General features: G+C 34.5%; 1 pseudogene; it reads left to right on the top strand.

Moving 5' to 3' along the window:
• Positions 1-2,215: 2,215 nt before the first annotated feature.
• Positions 2,216-10,424, top strand: LOC105420510 (putative sulfate transporter 3.3; annotated as a pseudogene).
• Positions 10,425-23,582: the final 13,158 nt, after the last annotated feature.

The raw sequence follows: 23,582 nt of genomic DNA, 5'->3' as shown, positions 1-23,582 counted from the left end.
AAAAGAGGTTGTTTTGATGCCCAAATATCTTCAAATTGATCATCTTGACATCAAAAGGCATGGACATGAGAAAAAGATGAATTTCAAGTTTTGAAAATAGTGTATTTTGTAACACATTTTTGGACCGTCAATTTTCAAGATTTTTAAGCTTTCATAGATCTATGAATCTACACTATTTTTAAAGCTTTAAACTTTATAAGTAAATATGAAAATATGTTTTAAAAATATCACAAAGATTTTCAATATTAAAACTATATTTCTCGACACTATTTTAAAGTAGGCTCTAATTTAATTGTTTAGAGCCTAAGCTCTCTTATCGCTTTGTTGTATTAAAATTAGAAGGGCTAGTTAAACCCCATCACAAACCAACTTTTGCGTTGAAACATCATAGATAGAGCCCAAAACCCACACTTCCACGACCTTAGATAACTCCGCCATCAGCACAAAAGACATAGCTTATTCCACCCCTTCCGCCATCAGCACAAAAGACTCCCCTCCCCCCCGGGGCCACATGAAGATTCATCAAAGCTCGTGGCACGCTCGTCTATGCCAACACAATACACCCTTCATTAAAGCACCATCTCACACACCCATTTCAAAGACCCATCTCAAAGCCTTTCTAAACACTTTCTATACATTTTATTACTCATCCCACCTTAACCCCAAAACCTTTTTGTAAAAAACCTTAGGGAAAATTATAAGTATCCTTAAAATAAACTTTGTAGTTATCCTCTCTAACGATATTTTTAGTATCACACAACAACTCAAAAATTATTATTTTTTGCTTTTTATTCTCCAATAAAAAAGTCAAAATATTTAGAATTAAAATGGCTTTCGTCTCCCTCACTCCCCCTACTCTCCTTCTACCAGCTCTCTCTATCCCTGCCCTCTCTCTCACTCTCTCTACCTTTCGTGCCTACGTGTGTTTTCTTCGCAGCTACTGCACACTGCAGTTTTCATCGTAGCTAATGCGCATTGTTGTTTTCTTCGCAGCTAGCGTGCACTTTAGTTTTCTTATCAGCTAGCGTGCACCTTCTCTCTTTTGCTCTCTACCTGAGCTCTCTCTCTACCTGCCCTCTCTCTCCCCTACCTTTCTCTCTCTCTGCCACCCATTTTTTACCTGTCTTTGTAAACTGCAATTTTGTTTTTTCCCTCTCTCTCTTATCCCCATTAGTTTTTCTGATCTCTTCCTTGTTCAACAACTTCATTTCTGGCTTTTGCTCTTTTGTCCTCTCTCATATGATCTCTCTCTCTCATATGAAGTTTTTGTTTGACGAGTGGTAGAGGATGAGAGAGTTTGATTATCTTGGAAGGCAGTGAAAAGGGGCCGAAGCACTGGGGCGAGCTGCATCCCAAATGGGCTGCTGGCAGCAATGGGGATATGCCGTCTCCCATTGGCCTGCTTCACAAAAGGGTGTTGGATTTGCCAAATTTGGGGTGCTTAAAGAGAAAATATAAACCCGCTGAAGCAATCCTAAAGAACGGAGGCCACGATATAGTGATAACTCTCTCTTTCTCTCTCTACCACGCTCTCTCTCTCTAGAGGGAGATTTCAAGAGAGAGTGAAAAATGTGCAGAGAGATGGAGGGAGAGAGATTTTGGGAGAGAAGGGAAAAAAATAGGTTTGAGAGATATTTCGAGAGAGGGCATGGGTAGAGAGAGGGCAGGTAGAGACTGGATAGATAGAGTGAGAGAGGACGGGTGGGTAGAGAGAGGGCAGGTAGAGAGGAGTAGAGACAGGGCACGTGGAGAGAGAGACAAAGGTTGTTACAAAGAGGAGGGCATTTTAGTTCTAAATATTTTGACTCTTTTTTTAAGGGTAAAGAAAAAAAAAAAAAAATGTTTTAGTTGTGGGGTGTAATATTAAAAAAATACTGGGTGGTGGATGTCTAAAGAATTTATTTTGGGATAATCTAGAATTTTACCATAACCTTATTCAAACTTCTTCTACTCTCATCCACCTCGTACGTGGGGGTGAAGCTCAAAGCAAAGTCAATATGAAATGTTGCAATCCCATAAACTTTAGCACCGGTTTTTTGTTGGGTTCCCCTTGTGTTTTAGTTTCCTAAGAGTATTTGACCTCATGGTGGGTAAGCTTAAATAGGGTTGAAGATTGCTATGCTTCTTCATAAACCAACAATTCTCGTGACGCCATTGCTTGGATGCTGGCCCCCCAGTAAACTATATCAACCATAACTGTTTTCTCTCTCTACAAATGAAAATGGAGTTTCACGAGCTCATCACTCCACAACCCAAGGCATGTTTGCAAGAGTTTAGAGATAGAGTGAAGGAGATATTCTTTCCTGATGACCCACTAAGGCAATTCAACGGCCAACCTACTTTTATGAAATGGTTATTAGCAATTCACTATATTTTCCCCATATTGCAATGGGGACCAACTTATCCTTTTGACCTTTTCAATTCTTATACCGTATCTGGCATCACTATTGCCAGCTTGGCCATACCTCAGGTTCGTTATTTCAATTAGAGTGATTTACATACAGGCCATCAACTTTTTTCTAACCCAAAAATGCCGGACAACTGTTTTTTTTTTCTACAATTGTACTCTTGGGTCCGAATTTTTATTTTCTAATCTTTTGTTAGGGTAGTGCCCTACTAACAAAAATATTTTTTTAAAAATCTTAAGGGGCAATTTTGAAAATAAAAGTTTATCGACCTCCTTAATAATTGCGACCTGTAAATGGAGCATTTCAGAAATCTTTTTAGGATCAATATATAAACCACTTTTTCAATTACCGTCTCTCTCTCTCTAACTATGTAATTAACAGTTACTAATTCTAACTAACAAGTGCATCTTAAACTTTATCTGAACTCTCGGAACGTGTGTTGACACTTGGCTTATATGTACCGTTATTTTCCGGGCCTTAGTAATGCAAAGCTTGCCAACCTTCCTCCCATTATAGGCCTTTGTAATCCTCCTTCTCTCTCTCTCTCTCTCTTAATTTGTTCATTGTAATTACAGTTCTTGATATGTGAATAATGGTGTTTTAATGGTTTCCAATATGCAAATGATGGTGGTTTGCTTTTTGTGTAGATTCAAGCGTTGTACCACCATTAGTTTACGCAGTGTTAGGGAGCTCAACGCACCTAGCAGTGGGTCCTGGGTCCATAGTTCTCTCATATTAGGATCCATGTTAAGCCAAGAAGTATTGCCTGTTACTCAACCCATTCTCTATCTACAACTAGCCTTTACGGCTACTTTCTTTGCTGGTGTGTTCCAGGCTTCATTGGGTGTTCTGAGGTTTTATTTTCTTCATTGTACATGTATTTCAGCTGGTGTTTGATTTGGCTCCATGCAAATGGAATGGTTTAAGGATTAAGACTGTGAGTTTCTGTTTTGTAGATTGGGTTTCATTGTAGACTTTCTCTCTAGGGCCACATGTGTCGGATTCATGGCTGGTGCCGCCATTATCATTTCGCTTCAGCAGCTTAAGTGTTTGTTGGGTATTAAACATTTTACTCATAGTATGGGCTTGGTTCCTGTTATGAGTTCGGTTTTTCACAGGAGAGATGAGGTACCCCTTATCTGATACTCAAATTTTCTCACCTCTCTCTCCGTCTATCTCTCTCTCTACAGTGGGCGTGGGAAACAATCCCCATGGGCATCTGCTTCCTTGGTTTACTTCTCATAACGAGACACATTGTAAGCCCCATCGTCACAAACGAGTAGGATATGTTGCATTATGTACTTAGAAGCTAAATTAAAACGATTGATTTTCTCACTCTAACTTCATTGCTGGTGCATCGCATCAAACTGTATCTTAAATAATTCACATTTATTAGATTTCTTTCTAGGTAATTAACTTGAGATATTTCTTATTTTTTACGCAGGGCATGAGCAAAGCGAAGCTGTTTTGGGTTTCAGCAGCGGCTCCCTTGGCCTCTGTCATCATATCGACACTTCTGGTTTTTGCCCTCAAAGCTCAGAATCACAAAATCAGCGTACTAAGAGAGAGAAACTTTTTAACATCCAGAGTAAAAAAGAGATTGCAAAATTTTGAGATTTTCTCATTTGTGCAGTAAAATATAAAGATAATAACTTCCTGGTATTTTTATTAATTGTCATTGCAATGTAAAAACAGATTGGACGTTTGGAAGAAGGCCTAAATCCACTCTCATGGAACATGCTGACCTTTGATTCTATTTACTCGGGTTTAGTGGTGAAAACGGGAGCCATGACTGGAATCATCTCTCTAACTGTAAGTTTTAAGGACTTCAAAATGAGAGAGAGAGAGAGAGAGAGAGAGAGAGAGAGAGAGAGAGAGAGAGAGAGAGAGAGAGAGAGAGAGAGAGAGAGAGAGAGAGAGAGGATTTGAGGCAGTGATATTATATGTTTTTTGCAGGAGGGTGTAGCGGTGGGTAGGACCTTCGCAGCGCTAAAGAGTTATCAGGTGGACGGTAACAAGGAGATGTTGGCAATTGGCCTCATGAACGTCGCTGGTTCTTGCACCTTCTGCTACGTCACATCAGGTTTGTCGATCCCCATCCCTCTCTCTCTAAAACCCTGACTCTCTCTCTCTAGATTTGGGAAATCTCTCTCTACATTTACCTCCTCTCTAAAACTTAGCTTCTTCTCTCTCTACAAAAAAGTCTCTCTCTGTCCAGGTCAAAACATCAGGAACGTAATATCGATGAAGGCATTGCATGATTGAGAAGCACCATTGTTTGTGCTACAGGGAACAATAATTTATTTATTTCCTTTTGCATGGATAAGAGGCAATATGCGCGGACTCACTTGTGTTTTTATTGAAGTAGTCGTTGCTCTAGAAATAGTTCCATATCTCGTTCTATGAATTTAACCTACATGTAAGGGTGGCAAAGGGCTGGTTCCAGCCCTTGTCTGTATAGGTCCAGGCCAAAAAATGGACGAGCCAAAATACAAGAATAAACAAGAAAGCAAAGGTTCACGCCAAAAAATGGAGGAGCTTATAGGGCCAGGCCAAAAAATGAATGAGCCAAAATAACAGAAAAAAAATAAATAAATAAAGGATAAGGCCAAAAAATGAAGGAGCCAAAATAAAAGACAAAATATGAACCAAAGAGTCACGCCAAAAATGGACGAGCCGAAATCTACTTGTTATTGCTTGACCACTTAGATAATTACTAAAATATAGTAAGCACACAAAATGATTGAGTTATCCAAAGTCTTAACCTCTTCTTTCGAGGGATATTCTTGTTTGTCTGCGTGTTATTGCTCGACCACTTAAATAATAATAATTGGTAAAGATACTAAGCGCACAAATTAATTTAGTCAAACAAGTATCAACCCCTTCTTTCAAGCGATCTTTTTTTTTGTTTGCGTGCGTGCTTTTAAAACATGGCAATGCCCCTCTAGTCTTGCTAGGTCAAACAGTGGCGTGCGATTTCGAGTTTACCGGACTGGAGCGACTGGGTCAAGTTCCTATATGTACAGCCTCTGAAGTATTTCTTGTTGGGATTGTAGTTGTACATCCTTATACAAACCACACCCTATGGGTGCGATTCATAACCCAAAGGTAAATGTTCTTGAATTTTTTTTTAGAAGTTGTGTATAATGAGACCATTTACTTTTGATACAAGGTGGTGGTGACAATTATCGAGAAAAAAGACGATTTGAAATTCTGGGTGTTTTTAAAAACTTATTAGAACGTTAAAAAGATTCTAAGTACATGTGTTTAACTATATGTTGGAGTGTGATATAAATATTACATATAATACAAATATATAAATAATATCAATATAAATATGTAGTATATATAATCAAGTGTATTTTATATTTATTTTATTAATAAATATTTGTATTAATATTATAAAACTCTATTACGAAATATATATTATGTGAATATATTATATTACATAAATATATTATGTATAATATAAATATATTAAATATAATATGTATTAATAAAATATATATTATATAAATATATTATATTACATAAAATATATATTATATAAATATATTATATTACATAAATATATTATGTGTAATAAAAATATATATTGAATATATTATATATAATACAAATATATATTAACAAAATAAATATATCATATATAACATAATATGGCATCGATAATATTGTAAATATTTATTTCGTATATGAAATATATTATATAATAAAAATATATTATATAATATTACATGTAATACAAATACATATTAATAAAATTTAAATATAAATACATAATATATATATATCTATAATGTAATATAATATTGATAATATTGTAAATATCTATTACACAAGAAAAATACATTATATAATATAATATAATGCAAATTTATATATACATAATATAATATAAATATAAATATAATATAATATAATATAATATAACATAATACAAATATAAATCAACAATATAAATATAAATAGAAGGAGGGAAGTAGAATAGGGTTCGATGAAGAAGCCCTCTTTGGGGGCCAAGTTCTTATTTTAAGTTACATCATTTTAGATGATTTTTTTTTATTTTATTTTATGCACAGGAGAGTAAGGAAGTTTTGGGGAAACTTCTTTACTGTATAAGTTTCATGTATCGAACATAGAAGATGTATAGGAATTGGGAAGTTTCTTCTTCCTCCCCCTACCTTTCTGTTTTAAAAAATGCCCTATATATAAGTGTAACTTCTTTATATCAAAAGTAAATAGTTTTAATGTTCACAAGGGTGTGGTTTGTATAAGGCCAAGGCTCTAAACAATCATAGTAAGGCACGCCTTTAAATAATAACAAAAGATGTCCTTTTAGCAACAAAAATATTTATAATGGATTAAAAATTTATTTTCATATCTGAAATTTCTAGCTTTAAAAATAATGCATATCAAGTAGATCTATGAACACTTAAAAATATTGAAAATTGATGTTCTACATAATGCATTACAAAGTACACCATTTTCAAGATTTGAAGTCCATTTTTGTTTATGTCAATGTATCTTAAAGACAAGATTGTCGGATTTGAGGGTTTTTCCAACATTGAAACAACTTCTTCTACTGATTATTTGAGGTGTGTCTTAATTTGATTATTTCAGGCCTCAACCTTATATAAACTTTTTCCTTACTAATAACTATCTAGCTTGGGTTTGTGACAAAGTTTGAGAAAATTTCTTTTAAAGTTTGAGCTAGGTCATTGGAATAATTATTGGGTGTGTGTAGCCGACAACATCCATTCAATTTCACTTCCAATAATCAAGATTAATTGTCACCATCTTGTACCAAAAGTAAATAGTCTCATTATATACTTTTTATTTCTTTTGTAATTCTTATTTTTTATTTCAAAGTTTTCAGATGACCCTTGATGATAGATCAGCTTAATAATGATCAATTTTGAACAAGAAAGTAAAATTTTCAAAAACATGGTTGAAACTTTTCGGTGAAGCATAACTATATATTATACTCGAGGATATATTAATTTCTATATTAATTAGATATATGTTTTGAAAAAAATATAATTTTTTTTCAAGTTGTTCATATATTTGGCTTTGGAAGGCCTGAACAATTAAGAGTACTTTGACAAGTTTACCAAAAAAGCGCCTTAAACAAATAATTATTGGGGGAAAAATGATTAAAGTGCTCCTAATTGTTCTGGGTTCCGACAACAAATAGGGATAATCCCGGAATATTTTAACAATTTTTTGAGGACATGCCTGATTGATATAGAAATTTAAAATACACAATTTCAAGTGTAATTTGTAATCTTCTGTCCTCTTTACTGATATTGTAAAAAGTTTTAATTCTTTATAGTACTTTCACAAAAAACTTAAATTTGAATTTTTTTAAGGCCTTGATCTCAACGTCCACCAAGGATCCTTTGTTGGAGAAGGAGACCTTTTCTAATGCACAAATCTGAACTTCTCTTTTTGAGATCGATTACAAGGATGAAGAGTATGCATTTGTAAAATTTGGAGTCATTCAATTGGGACAAACATTATTTTTTAAAAGAGCAATTTCATTGTCTTATAATGAAACGGTGATGTGAAATCACTTTTCATATTTTATAACGGAAATATACAAAGAGATCATTTACTTTTGGTACAAAGAGATCACAATTACTATTGTTAGTTAGATTTCAAATAAGATGGTTATAAAAGTGTCATTGACTAGATTCGAAGTTCAAAGAAAACTTTTTGAAACCTCGTGACATATGCCAAACTATCCAATTCAGCATATGACTAAAGGTAATTGTATCATGTACATAATCCCTATTTTATATATGAAAAAGTGATTTATGTATGGGGGATGCATAATTATTTGCATCCCCTGAGGCATTACGCCTCCATTTTCATCCCCTGAGGTATACTCATGGGGGATGCATAATTACATTTGCATCTGGCCCTATAAGCACTAAGCTGAGAGCCTCTAAATTAAGTTCCCAAATCCCTTTTCCTTTACATCATAATTCTAGTGTTTAAGAAAGATGCCGATCTGGATCCAAATTGCTCGATCCGGATCGAGTTAGGATGAGAGTTGGCAAGAGCGAAGGAATCCTGTATTCAGCAATAATTTAGAATAAATAGCTTTTGAGACACCATGCATGGAATTCTAGAATCTAGGAGCATCAAGAAAATATTCATGAGTTTGAAAAGGTACAAGTGAAGCACTCCGAAAGGAGAAATAGTAACGCTTCTCGTTATCCTGTCATTTTTTCCATAATTTAAGATTTCCTAATTTTGGGGTGGTCTTGTTACTTCACAAGGTGTTGTATTAGTTGCAGTTTCACAGGTTGAATTGTTGTATTGTTGCTCTCCTATTAAATAATGTTTGCAGGATCTTTCTCTCGAACGGCTGTGAACCACAATGCGGGATCAAAAACGGCAGTATCAAACATAGTCATGGCAACAACAGTCATGGTGACCCTGCGCCTTGTGATGCCCCTCTTCTTCTATACACCAAATGTTGTTCTGGGTGCCATTATAATCACATCAGTAGCAGGCCTCATGTATTTTCCAGCCTCCATTGCCATTTGGAAGGTGGACAAGGTTGACTTTTTAGGTTGCCTGAGTGCATTCCTAGGAGTTATTTTTATCTCTGTAGGAGATGGCTCGCAATCGCAGTAAGTGAATTCCTAACTGCAAATATTTTTTCTTTCTTTTTCTGTTTTCTTTTCCGTGCTTTGGGTGGGGTGGACGGTTGTGGCCGTTTGTGTCAGCTTCGGATTTGAGCCTTAAAAATAGGATTACAATAAAGTACAATACTATCTACATGATCATAGAATAGCTGTGGTCGAATATGTGTTGTCACCGTACAGTCAAATAATCGATGGAGATATTGGAGAGAGTGTGGAAGTGGCAAGATTGTCGCATGACATAGCGGTGGGTTCGCACTCCCTCTTTATCTGTGTCCATGGTTTGGTTGGATGGTGATAACACTTGTAACGATAGTTCCTAGGATCAAATGAATCAGAGTATGCTTTCCTCACATGAATTTGAATTGTTGGCGCCTACAAACCTATAATGGAATTCTGTTGCCTAGACCTGTAGTATCTTGTCATGACCGTTTGCCAGTAAGAAAATTTCATATTCACTGATGAATAATTTAAGAGCAAAAAGATATGAGCACTCCAAAAACCTACTAAGAAAGCTAAGAATGGAAACACTCGTTACTGGAGTGGACATTGATTGATAAGTTTTGGTGCCTGAAATCATGTCATTCTATTGATCACTAAGATGATTAAGAATCTGAAAGTATTGTGATGATTAAGAAGACATGTGAGTAGTTCTCTTGCCTGCTGGAGCAGCTGTACAATTTGCTTCGTGGGGAGCACAAAATCCTTTCCCTTGTAGGGAACCATGTCTTCTAACAGAAGAAGGACAGAGCTGCATCCACCGTCTTTGGCCCAAGAGCATGGACATATTGCAGATAACATATACTGACTTGAATATCCATTCTCGAGTACTTAAGTGCATCTCCATCGTCCTCATAATAGATTGGATGGTAGATGTCCCTTGGTGCAACATATGACATACATGTTTGTGTACGGTGTGAGTGTACTTAAAACTTTTTCTGGCCCTTCGAGGGTATTGACTATCATCATCATCATTGTCATAGCTTTATCCCAACTATTTGGAGTATTAATTATATTACTCTTACAAATTTTTAAAGTATTATTTCTTAAAGTACTATGTCCAAACATCACATGCCTGCAGATATGGTCACCATTATTGGTACTCAAGATATAGTGTCTACTGCCCAATGAGTTCAGTTGTTAGAGCAATAACTCGTTACGTTTTGACGACTGCAGTTACTGCCAAATGAGTTCAGTTGTTAGAGCAATAACTCGTTACGTTTTAACGACTGCACTCATTGGCAGAGCACCCTTTTGTTAACCGCTGCTAGGCTAGTCCTCTGTGTTAAAGGTGTTATTGCAAATTACCATGCCTAAAACAGCGCTCCTAGGCAACCTACCTGAACCAGCTCCTTTATAATAAAGGTTATATTAGGGTGCTTATATATATAAGTATTGCTCTAATATACTCAACATTTTTGGATATTTGATATCTTTACCCCCATGAAGTAGTCTTTTTGTCCAAGGGTATATTACGTAGTAATTAATGATAAAGTTAAAATTCTTGATAGAAAGATAAATTATTTATTTGCTATAGTGGAGGATGACATAATCCACATGAAGTGTGACATCATCTACATAGAATAATGATTGTTTCTTAAACAATAGTAATAAAAATATCTATCCTACCTCTCCTAATGACGAAAAATGTCCTTATTAAAAAAAAACTATGTACAACAAACTAAGGGGCAAGTGTCCAAAAAAATAGAATATATTAAATAAAATGATTGTATACAATAAAAACATTTACCTTTGATACAAGGTGGTTACAATTACTTACAACTATCCGAAGTGAAGTTTGATAGATTGGATGTGTCACAAAGTTCGAGTTGATTTATTTTGAAGTTTGAGCATGGCTAATGGAATAATTGTAGCCACCCAACTTCACATTCAATGATCAAAATTAATGTCTCACCTTGTACCAAAGCTAAATGTTCTCATTCAATACTTTCCCCTTAGGAAATACTATGTATCTATGAATTCTAACATAACCCGTATAATAATAGTCACAAGTATGGTACTATAAACATAAACAATATTGATTCGTGGCTTTATGTTGGTACGTCCGAGTTGAACCATTATCAATGATTAAGCGGGTTGGTTCTAACCCAAAATCGAGTGAATCATTCTGTTAAGTACTTGTATAGGCTTGTTTTTTCCTTTGATGAATGTACTTGTGCAGGATTTATCACTTGAGAAACAAATTTGTAGTGTTTTTTTTTTTATTTTGGATCCATAATTTATCCTACATTATATTAAGCCCCCAGTTTATCCATAGGAGTATAAATCAATCTCCTAATGATAAAAAAAAATAGCTTGGATTACTCCATTTTGTAATTTTTATGATAAAAAAATAGCTTGGATTGCTCAATTTTGTAATTTTTATGTTTATTTCTCTCTCACTTTTAGAAAAAAAAGATAAAGTATAAAAATTTAAAAAATCTTTATATGACCTAAATCATTATTTAAGATAGTATTACTTCACCTTTTCATAATGCAATTACTGAAATTGGTTATATACCCAATATGTATATATCTGAAATAGTAAGAGCAATTTTGTTACCTACCTTTATATGTCTACGATATTTTGCTAGTTGGTGATGACATTGTCTTGATTACCCATACCAAACCTTTATCCCTACTTTCCTTTTTGAACAATTGTTTCATGCGAGATGGATCTCATTTCCACAATATATGGTCTAGAGGTATAAAGCATCCATCTTGGTCCATCTAAAAACAACTGTAACTAATGGTCCAATAGTTTTTTTAATATAATTATCATTTCTATTTTTTAATTTTCCTTTTTTTTTAGTTTTTTTTCATATTCATGATCTCAATATTAAAGATTATATATTCTCTAAAAATAAGAATCAAATTATAGTTTAAAAATATATTTATTGCCAAGCCCGCATTTCTACAATATGCAAGGTGGCCGCAAGCTAACTGTCTTTCCTTTTTTGGAGTAAATAAACTTAGTTCGGACTTTGAGACGAAAGATAATAAGAGATAGAACTTCAAGGTTCTTATGCTTATCTCAAGAAAATTATTTAGAGATCATTTTAAAGAGATTTAAGATGGAAACTGTAAACCTATATATATACACTAGTTTACGAAGGATTGAAATTGTCAAAGAAAATATGTGCATCAAGTGATAATATCAAAGCTGAAATGGGAAGAATTATACATGCTCAAGTTATACGATGTATAATATATGCTATATTAAGCATAAGACTTAATTTGAGTTATGCATTTGGTCTTGTAAATAGATGTCAGGGTAATCTTGGGATAGCTCATTGGCAATCCATAAAAATGATACTCTGATATATTCATCAATCTAAAAACTACAAATCGTGCTACCAAACTGAAAAATTCGAGGTTATATGGGTTATCTAATGCAAACTTTGTCAGAGACCCCAATAGTAGTGGACTTTCTATCAAAAACAAAAAAAAACTTTACCAGATGATAGAAAATCAACATTAGGATATGTATTCCTCTTTTGGAGCTGGATGTGTAGCTCTCTATACTATGGAAGCGGAGCATATTACTTACAGTATTCTTGCTACTTATGCCATCTGGAGTAGATACTTCATAAAGGATTTGAAGCTGGATATAACCAATGGACTAATTAAAATTTTTGGAATAATCAAACTGTCATCTCATTAATTAAGAGTGGAGCCTATAGCTCCAAGGACAAGTACATTAAAATTGGCTATTATTATATTTATCATACTATTGAAAAAGAATGAAGCAACTGTCAGTTATTTACCATTAATTGATATGATTGTGTACCCATTTACTAAGGGATTAAGCACTGAAATATTTTTAAAGCATGTAAATTTAATAGATTTAGGAATATCTAAGTTAGAAACTACCAAAAAGGGACTTTTTTAATGTCTTGATCATAGGAAAAAAAACTGTATTAGCCTGAAAAGCTCCATGACAAGACTATAAATGATTTTTGGGTCATGAGATGCATAACCAACTTAGTGTGACGAGCCTTATGACAAAGATATGCTCCTAAAGGTTTTAATCGGTTAAGTGACACATGCTTGAAGGTATATTAATGTATATGGCCCTCATAACCAAATGTCAGATGGTAGTACATGTGTGGCTAGAGGACCTCATAGATGCCACATTTTTGTATTATCTTAATTAATATTTTTCAAAATATTATGTGCATCATTTATTATTTATCTTTAAAAAGGATTTTAGATAGAGAAAATACATTTTCCAATGGTCAGTAGATAACTCCCCTATCTCAAAGACTCTTAAGGGTCATCTTCTCCAAAATTTCAGGGAAAAGCGGAATATTGGAATAGCTGCCACCCCTACAATAGGGTTTATTGGATCATGTAAGACCACCCTGAAAACTTGCTTGAGAATTCTTGGAAGAAACTGGGTCTCTACAATACATAGTCGAAGGACATCGCCCATCAAATTTTTTTTTTCTTGTATGATTTAAATAATATAAACTTTAAGTACAGATCTAAACAACTATTGTTTTCATCTTTTGTATTTTGTTTGTCATTTCATCATCCTATTGGATCGCCGTTTCATATTGCCCAATTCGGCAAATCCAATGGATGGACGCTTCAGAACCCGATTTCAGGTTTTTAAACACTGGTGTGTCCTTATCATCTTGCAGCATGAGAGCCCTGTAAAAAAATGTTCAATAAATGGAAGTCACACGTTTGCGTCACGAACTCACCATGCATAAGCACAATTGTTACCAGAGCTATCCCTAATCTAGGGTTTTAGATTGCAGTTGTCGTGTCCCTATGGTCTGTTGCTTTCGTCAGTAAATGTGATTCCACTTTGGTGCCATTTGGGGCCAATAATTAATAGTCCTCTGTACCTTCTACCAAACCATGCTATTCGATTCATTCGACTAGGTAGGTCCGATCAAACAATACCATCTTTACAATGGCTGTGCACCTAATCAAATGCCTTTTTAGATTTTAAAGTCACTTATTTTTTTAAAAAGGTTCGGTTTGTATAAGGTCGAGGTTCTAAACAAACTACGTAAGCCGCACCTTTAAATAATACCAAAATATGTTGGTTCAATATCAAAAATCTTTGTATGCAAGTAAAACAATAAAAAAACCTATACTAAGGCATAAAATGAAAAAAAAAAGGGGAAAATTTTGAGAAGAACACAATCCAAGGCTAATTTCATCAATTGATGAACCCCCCTCATAAAGACCAAGCTAACCTACAATTGATATTAAAAGAACCTAGTCGCGGAATTCTTAGAGTTTTTAGATGACCTCTTTTTGGTGATAGACCTTTGATAGGCTAAGAGTGGGCCTGTCAATAGACTGGGCCTTGAGAGCCATTAAAACCAATGAATCATGGCCCCAAGACCAAACTGCTTTGATAGTCTGGTGTACAGTGTATGCCAAAATCAGTTAAAATTATTGAAGGCCGAAGGAATGGGGTTGGAGCATGGGTGGTTAGGTGGAGTGGATGCCTCAACATAACATCCCACTTGCATTCGTACCGTTAGTATAATGAAAGCGGGTATGGGCATAGGCATTCTATAAAAATGCTGAGGGAGCATGAGTAGTAAAAAAATGTAATGTAATTGGTTGGTTGACCATTTGAAAGGGGCTGGTGGGCATACGCATGACGTTAAGTTGATGTTGTGAGCGAGAGAAGGTGTAATTAGTTGAGTATGTAAGTTTTGAATAGAGTGTATTCGGGGTGATTGATAGTTGAGTGTTAGAAATATGCTGTAATTTTTTTCTTTTAATAATGAACGAGGGTGTTTTTCTTTTTTGGTTGTTGTCTCGGATTTTTACAATTGGTATCAAAGCTTCCACAAAACTCTACACTTTAAGAGTATATTATCCATTTACTTCCTTCGTGTAAAACACCATCTAGGAGTGCTTTTTTAAGACCCCAAATTTTGGAATGTAAACCTCTTTTACCTACAGACAATCCTAAATAAAAAAAAAATCCAAATTACACTCTGTATACACTTGGATGAAATAATGTCTCAAGATTGAATAACATAATTCAATTTTTAGAGGGTGGGATCCAGCATTAGAGAACTTCAAATCCAAATTTTTTCTCTTCAAAATAATCTCTAGTGATTCTTACATGGTTCCCAAAATCTCATATTACAAAAAAGAAAAAGAAAAGAAAAAAATTATCCCTAGTAAGCCTTCTCCTCGAGGGAGCAAAATGTATGGACTCCCATTGGAGCATAATACACTTGGTATTAAAGAAAGAAAAAGTATAGAATGAGACCATTTACCTTTGATACAAGTTGGTCACAATTGATTTTTACATTTGAATGTGAAATTAGGTGGTGGTATTTATTCTATTGACCAAGTTCAAATTTCAAAAGAAATTCTCTTGAACTTTGTAACACGTCCAAAACATCAAATTTCACATCGAATGATTATAAGTAATTGTAACTACCTTGTATCAAAGGTAATTGGTAATCCCTTAAAAAAATTATCCATCAATCACACGGACTTGTTACAAGGAAATGACCTTATAGAAATCGAACAAAGTAAGAATGCGGGCAAAACCCCTCCACGGTAGATCCCCATAGTCTTGCACCTCATGACAGCCTAGGCATCGGGGCAAATTAAATGTTATTGGGAAGAAGCCACACATAAAGGATAGAGTATATGAGGATATGAAATTATGAAACTCAATTTCAAAGCCCTCTTTGTGACTCTATATAATGTTATTAGGATCGGAAGAGCCATCGAGCCAGTGAAGTATGGTCAAGTCAAAATTGGTTTAGCTATAGGTAAAAATGGTTGGGCCGGATTTTCAAAAAATAATATATAAATAATGGTTTAAATACATACCCAATTTTGTTTAATAGGTCATATCGGTCAAAACCAACGGGTTGAAACAATCGAAACCAATTAAATATTAGTGTTAACCAAATTTTAATCAAATTTAATTTTTATTTGGGACCAGACCAACAAAAAAAAAGGGTGTGGTTTCCATAAGGTTGCAACCTTAAACAATCCATTTAAGGTGCACCTTCAAATTTTATCATAATATATAATTTTAATGTAAAATACTCTTATGATTATCTCTAAATCTATTTTCATATCTAATTATAAAATTTTAAAAAATGATTAAAACCAAGTAGATCTATAAATATATGAAAATCTTGAAAATGGAGAGTCTAGATAATGTGTTGTAAGATGTGCCATTTCTAGGACTCAAAATCCTTTTTTTTTTTCATCGTCACTCATCTCGATATTGAGATGATCAATTAGAGAGTTTTCAATATTAAAACAACATTTTCCAATGGAAATTTGAGGTGCATTTGTAGTTCTACATTTTAAGGTTGCAACCTTATATAAACTTTGCTCAAAAAAAAAAAAGTCACAATAACTACTTTGTAATGGGTGCAATTGGCATAGGAACGCATTCGTAGGTATAGAGGTACGGTGCACCTTCAAATTTTATCATAGTATATAATTTTGATGTAAAATGTTCATAGGATTATCTTAAAATCTATTTTTATATCTAATAACAAAATTTTAAATTTCAAAAATGGTTAAAATCATGTAGATCTATAAACATATGAAAATCTTGAAAATAGACAGTGCAGATAAATGTTGTAAATGCACTATTCTAAGACTTAAAATATTTTTATTTTTCATGGTCATACATCTTGATGTCGCGATAATCAATCAAAGGGTTTTTCAACATTAAAACTACTTTTTTCGATGAATTTTTGAAGTGCATCTGTAGCTCTGTTGCGTCCTCATATAAACTTTTCTATTTTGTAATAGATATCTATATAACTACGAGGCTATCTTTGTGGGATAGGCGTGCTTCCATAGATGCCACTAACAACAGTCATTACAAATAATAAAACAATGGCTAGACAGTAGAGATCACCTTGTCCACCAAAGCAATAACCCTACCTCAAGAGAGTGCATATCCCCTCACCCTATGAGGGGCCAATACTAGGTTATTCATATCCAGGGTATTTATATCATAGGTCCCAAACGACCCATAACATTCCTCTTCCATAATCCATATAAACGAGCTGAAGTAGTGTGCACACATAAGCTGAGGACGATAATAGTGCAGATCCTGTGTAGTGATCCATCCAATTGGGCACCGGAGCACATTGAGTGGGCGGTTATGACCCTCCTTACCCCATCCTCCAAACTAGATATGTCGACATGCTTCGTCTTTTCCAAAACAGTGTACAAAAAATCGACTCGACTAAAGTACTCTAGTTGTGGGTAAGGTGATTTACTCAAGTGAGTTCGAGTAACTCGCCTGAGTCCGGATCATTTTTTTTAAGAGAAAAAAATTCAAGCCAAACTATTGTATATGTACAATAACCGCCCTCATCTAATAATGTGTTGGCAAGCGGTTTATTGGCTTGTCCTCTCCGAGCTAAAGGCCCCTTTGATGGAGGTCGTGCAATCAAAACTCTTCTCGGTGTCAAACTGTACTCTCGTTACGTTAGATTTCTTATGCGAGATTCTGACATCGAGAATTTTTTTTTTTTTGGGTGCAGTTTGTATAGAGCCGAGGTGTTAAACAATCAAATTAGAGCCTACCTTTAAATGATGTGGTTTCTATATTTAAAATATTTTACTAGCCTTAAAATATATTTTCATTTTTAATTATAAAATTTAAAGTTTCAAAAATAGTGTAGGCTTTAAACAATCAAATTAGAGCCTACCTTTAAACGCTGTGGTTTCTATATTTAAAATATTTGACTAGCCTTAAAATATATTTTCATCTTTAATTATAAAATTTAAAGCTTCAAAAATAATGTAGATTGAGCAGATCTATGAAAACTTGAATTTCAAAATTGACGGTCCAAAAATGCGTTACAAGATGCACTATTTCCAAATATTAAAATCTATTTTTTTTTTCAAGTCTATGCATCTTGATGTCGAGATGATCAATTTGAGGATATTTGGGCATCAAAACAACTGCTCGGAGTGAAATTTTTGAGGTGGGCTCTAATTTGATTATTTAGAGCCTAGGCTCTATATATAATTTTCCTCTTTTTTTTACCCGTATTTTACTTTTTCAGCATATCTATGAAAACTTAAATTTTAAAAATGACGGTCCAAAAATGCATTATAAGATGCACTATTTCCAAGTATTGAAATCCATTTTTTTTTCATGTCTATGCATCTTGATGTCGAGATGATCAATTTGAGGATATTTGGGCATCAAAACAACTGCTTGGAGTGAAATTTTTGAGATAAGCTCTAATTTGATTGTTTAAAGCCTAGGCTCTACATATACTTTCCCTCTTTTTTTCACCCGCATTTTACTTTTAGGAAATAGATTAACAAAAAGTTTTTATCAAAAGGCAGGGTTGTTAAAGGTGGGAATGAAATTCTCACCGCCTTGAACAATAAAAATATACATATGCCAATGAGCTGCTCAAACGTGTACATTATTAAATGGAAAACTATTTTATATAATAAATAAATAGTGAGTATACAGTATGTTCGGGATAAACTCACCGCCCCTATAAAGTGAGTCCGAGTAGTCCCGGCCGAGTTTTGAAACCGTGCCCAAAACCATAAATGCCAAATCACCATTATTAAGTGTCCGTACATAAATATCTCTAAAATTAATGGATAGAGTATAAGGTCATGGAAACCTTTTCGTTTTACAACATTGATATCTCACTGTCTCATTGATTGTCTAAGTGCAAACACCAATAATATCTTTTTCTGCCTGCTAACACAAGTTTGCAGCCAGAACATAGCAATAAGCCTCCAAAGATATTTACAACAAGAGCGTGCAACTGTTCATCTGATTTCTTATTTCATTTAGCATATGGTTCAATTTCAACGGGAATTTTTGTTCACCCCGACACCAGTATTCTGTGAATCACCTTTGATTGCCAAATCTTATGCTAGGTAGGAGAAGAACCCCAGCTTTGTTCATTGTACACAACCCAGCTTATCTGCATTATCATCTCTAGAACACCCCCTGTACCTGCTAGCCCATGATTGCCTGATGTGTTTATGTCGAAATTCAATTTTAGGCAATCCTCTTCCATAATTCTATCAGTACCCATCTTGCTGCCTTTCCCACTCTTCGCTTACTTCACTTGAATTATTGACAAAGTTCGTTCCGCTAATTCCGCAAAAACTCCTTTCTTACTATGTCCCAGTCATCTACAAGGGCTGGTATTCCTCTTTTTAGTTTTTCTGAAATCTATAAACAACCCTTCAAAGTATTCTCCTTCCACAATTGCCACAGTAAGAAAGCCTTCAAAATTTTCCATGTTTTGGGAGCAGTGCAATACCGAATTGATCAAACAAGTGCCCAATTGCCCATTGTATAGGCAATTGAAAGCCCGGTGGCTGCCTGCGAAATCCCTTAGTTGTCCAGCCATCTCACAATGCATGAAGAAATGATTAGCATTTACCTCTTCTTGACATCTCTGTGTAAATTAATCTGTCCAATTCGTTGAAAATCCTAGTGCATTCCATACTTTTCATCCAAGAGCCCTACCCACCATTGTTTCTCTCGTTTAGCCGACCTCCACCGCCATTTTGTTAGAAGTGCACATTCGTATGCTTTAATTTTCTACACCTACCCTCCTTCATGCTTACACCTTTTCTGTAGCCACTAGGGGGTATTTTTACTTTCCTTATTGCATATTGACGAAAAATTCCTCATCAATCCATCCAAATATTTCAGTGTTGCAGTTGACATTCTATATAAAGACGTGAATTAAACCTGAATGTTAAGAACCTTAATTATTGGTTGGTTTCTTGCTATATATATCTTATCACGGTAAATTATGAAAGAAATACCTATGTGATCTTTTATCGGGGAATAATAATAAAAAAAAAATTTATTTTAACCTTTTTTTTTTTTTTGGCAAAAGATCACTTACAGGTGGTCTTTATTAAAACAAGATAAATTTCAAAATAAATTCAACAGAACAATAAAACCAAGATCTTAACAACTTGATGTCATTGAAACAACTATACACTATGCTTGAGAATAAAAACTAATATTGCAAGAAACAAAAAAAAGAGTGTCGAAGATTACCTCAACCGGGCTTGTTACATCCCATACCGAGTCACCACCATCCGATGATACTGGATCAATGGTCTAGCTTCAATCTCGAACCGGCAAAACAAATTTCGGCCAAACAACACCAATGGAACATAAACCTCTTTGAACATAAACTCAAATCTTAGATGAATTCCCTTAGCAACCTAGTTTAAGAGATATGGATTCTCTTTTTGCTAAACCATACAACCCTTAGACATATAAATCAATATTTGAGAGATATGAGAGAGAATAACTCCAAAACCTAAACCCTTAGGTTCTTTCACAATGTGGAAGAGAGAGATAGATCAAACATGAGAGAGATAAACTTTCTTAAGAGAGAGATAAAAAGATAAGGTGTAGAGATTTTGGATAGAGACAATCCCTTTTTTATAGGCTTGAACAAGATTAAGGTTTTTTAGGATTTTTCTTGGCTTGCCTCTTCTTGTGAGATTGAACATAGACCGTCGATCAAGACTGACTTGTGGGTTGAGAGATCTGAGTCATCCATTCTATAAATGGGTCATCAACCTTATGGAAGGTGCATGAACCCTTATCCCCCTTTCTTAAACCATTTTCCCATCAATATAAAATAAGTTAAATTAAATATTGTGCATTCCATAACATAGCACATCTCTACACATATTTTCCATAAAATCTATCAAAGATATATCAAGTCAATATCTATTTCCATATTAAGTCAATATGTGGTCAATACATACCCATATCTTTATTTGACTACGTGTCATAATAAAATATTACCAAACTTGAAATAACTTGATAAAAAAAAAGCATCCAAGAGGCGGGGCATGCCACCCTTGTGTGGCACGTGTGGGCCTGACCCACTTGATATATGGTGGGCCCACGTGCACAATAAGCATCCATGATATTTTTATATCCTTTTAAAAATTACTAAATAATTTCTAAAATATTATTTGAATTTTATATTTATGTAAAATCAATATCTTCATTTTTATAAGTCTAAAAATTATAAATAAAATATCAAAAGACTCATAAAAATTCAAATAATAATTCTAAAATAATTTCTATCATAAAACAAACATAATTAAATTAACTTGATAAGAAATGGATCCATATAATTTAGGAATTAAATCTGTAATCATGGGGCACTCCACCTTCAACCGTGGACTACAGACTACACTTGCTTTATCGAATCGACCCAGTATTTTTCATGACCCACAATCCAAGCAGGGCCTCATGAGTGGGTCACCAAAGTATAGCGGATGAGCCAAGGAGTCGCAATCCCAGTTTGTTGACTATATGTCCTCCCCTAGAGACAAGTCAATGTCACCAAGACCTTATGCGACCATAGCTCAATGGCGCATAGGGGTATATCTCGCACATGCATACGCTTCACCCTAAAAGGTGGATTTCTAGCTTTCCTGAACGATCTATCGATATGCATGCCGTCTGGTGGTACATGGATGAGATTTTGGCTCCTGTCTTTGTAGGCCACCATCACACCCTCGGCTCACTCATTAGGGCATGTTCTCCGACCTCATCAAAGGCTAACCCATAAACCCTCATCAATTTGTTCTTCATTCTCAGGTAACAAGGGTTTTGTCCAACCGACTGGCTTAGATCGTCACGCACAGATCGATACAGCAAACCATCGTTTGCTTAGTATGGTTCACAAGGGACTACACTCCCACTGAGTTCATGTTCCACTATATCATATCATTTTGTAAGCGCTCATAAGGCCTTTAAAGGCCACATAAACCCAACATCTCCCATTTGACCTTTGAATTCCTTATATTCTCTCTTTCTCACTTTCTCTCATTCCCATTTCTCTCTCCTAATTACAATATCTTTCAAGCATTTTTATTTATTCTCTCAATAAGTTAATCATGACTTTCACCATCAATCCATTCACAAAAGGATTTATAGAGACAACACCTTTTTCTCTTTGCTGCTCGGATCTCATTCTAAAAGTGGTCGTTACTCATTTTTCATATCGCGTCGCGAATCATGGACCTGTTGTCGCAAAAGACCATTATGTACCCTCATCGTATAGGGTCGTATGTTCATGGGCCCAAAAAAGTTCTTCAAATAAGCTGCTTCTTTTGTAGCTATACAACCAGCACCACACATTTGGGTTCCATGGGTGAACAATATTATAGTCTGTCGTTCCATCTGGCATGTTAAAGACTAGCAGGTGCTCCCACTAGAATATTTAGTTTATCTTAATCTCGATCTTTTTCAATCTCACCTCATTCCTCAAGTGATAAAAACATGGTTTTATATGCTTGGAGTTCTTATAGAATCTTGGCTCATTAGACACGCATGTCGCCGTCGTGTTGTTGCAAAAAATTCTTGATGTCTCACAACGTACGAGGTGAAAGTCAAGTCGATTAAGAAATTTCTTAATCCATACGGTCTTCTCGATCATCAAACAACACGTCACGTACTTTGCCTCCATGGTATACAATTTTGTCACATCCTGTTTTTTTTATTTCCAATAAACTGTACCCCCTCCAAGTATGAACACATATCCAGATGTAGACTTTGCATCATCTGGATCCGTGAGATAGCTTGCACCTGTATGTCTGAATATCCAAGCAGCTAAAAAAACGTAGGACTGTAGCAGCTCCCACTCGATTATTGCACGTACAACATATACATTCTAAATATTCTTATGCATATATCATGATGTAGCATATCAAGTCTTATGCAATATGTAATTCAATACCCGTTGATTTCACAATATGTAAAAACTTTCATAAGCCACAAAGGCTCAACCATACTAGACATCCTAGTAGTAAATTCATACAAATCAAGTTATCTATTCAATACAACATGTGTCAAGGAAGCCTAACATGATGGCATTCCTACAACATTCCCTATGGTTCAAAGTCTTAAGTAATCGATGATTCTAAGTAACTAGAAACATGGGTCAAGACATATAGGTATTTAAAAAAAAATAATGCATGATAGTTTTATTCCCACTTTTATAAATACTTCAAGACACAATGTTTTTCTTTTTAATAAAAAAAATTGACTTGGTATATATATATATATATATATATATATATATATGCATTCACAAGCAATAGTTATATAATAGTATGACAGTTTAAAATGATTTTCATAAAGACTTAATGGACCTTGCAAGACTATGTGGTTTTCTCAAACTCATATTCATAAACTTAGGCTTTTCTTAAATCATTCAATTTAATTTTAGAATACATGCTTAGCCTTCATAAATCAGTTTATTGCCTTCACCTTTAATTTTCTACCAAGTCAAGCTGATGGCCCTAAAAACAAAATCATATATAATATCTTATAATTTTATCCAAAATAAAGCATGACTAAATATTGTCTATTAAAGCCTTGATAAAATACTTCCTTTTTGGCAATTATGGAGAATTTATCAATAGAACATCATCACATGCAACACATCATATTATAGACATTATTGAGAGGATGATCACCAAGACCGAGTTTCATCAGAATACTCCT

This window comes from Amborella trichopoda, chromosome 4 (assembly GCF_054954075.1).
Source record: "Amborella trichopoda isolate Santa Cruz 75 chromosome 4, AtrichopodaSantaCruz75HAP2 v2.0, whole genome shotgun sequence".
NCBI lineage: Eukaryota > Viridiplantae > Streptophyta > Magnoliopsida > Amborellales > Amborellaceae > Amborella > Amborella trichopoda.
This window is presented reverse-complemented; position numbering and strand designations above follow the sequence as displayed.